Below are 552 nucleotides of genomic sequence, written 5' to 3'. Positions count from 1 at the left end.
CTGGGAGAACCATGAGGCAGCGCACAATTGGCCCAACGTCGTCCGAGTTAGAAGGTTTGGCCGGCAGGGATGTCCTTGTCCCATCGCGCTCTAGCGACTCCTGTGACGAGCCGGGTGCATGCACACTGACATGGTTGCCAGGTGTACAGTGTTTCCTTTGACACATTGGTGTGGCTGGCTTGCGGGTTAAGCGGACATTGTGTCAAGAAGCAGTGCGGCTTGGTTGGATTGTTTTTTGGAGGACGCCCGGCTCTCGACCTTTGCCTCGCCCGAGTATGTATGGGAGTTGCAGTGATGAGACAAGACTGTAACTACCAATTGGATACCACGAAATTGGGGATAAAAAGGGGTAAACATTTTTTAAATATATATATTAATTTACGTCATATTTGAATTCGGAGCAGGTTAGGAGAATTAACGTAGCAGGTTAGGATAATTAGGTTAAGGTTAGGAAAAGGATTAGAGTAAGCTAAAATTCCCCAAATTTATATTTTTTACGTTAATAATTTAACAAAAGCTGTAATCCTTCTAACCATTACCCTCCTCTGCACG

The sequence above is a fragment of the Oncorhynchus tshawytscha genome, linkage group LG20 (genome assembly GCF_018296145.1).
Source record: "Oncorhynchus tshawytscha isolate Ot180627B linkage group LG20, Otsh_v2.0, whole genome shotgun sequence".
Taxonomy (NCBI): Eukaryota; Metazoa; Chordata; class Actinopteri; order Salmoniformes; family Salmonidae; genus Oncorhynchus; species Oncorhynchus tshawytscha.
Note: the sequence above shows the minus strand (reverse complement) of the source record.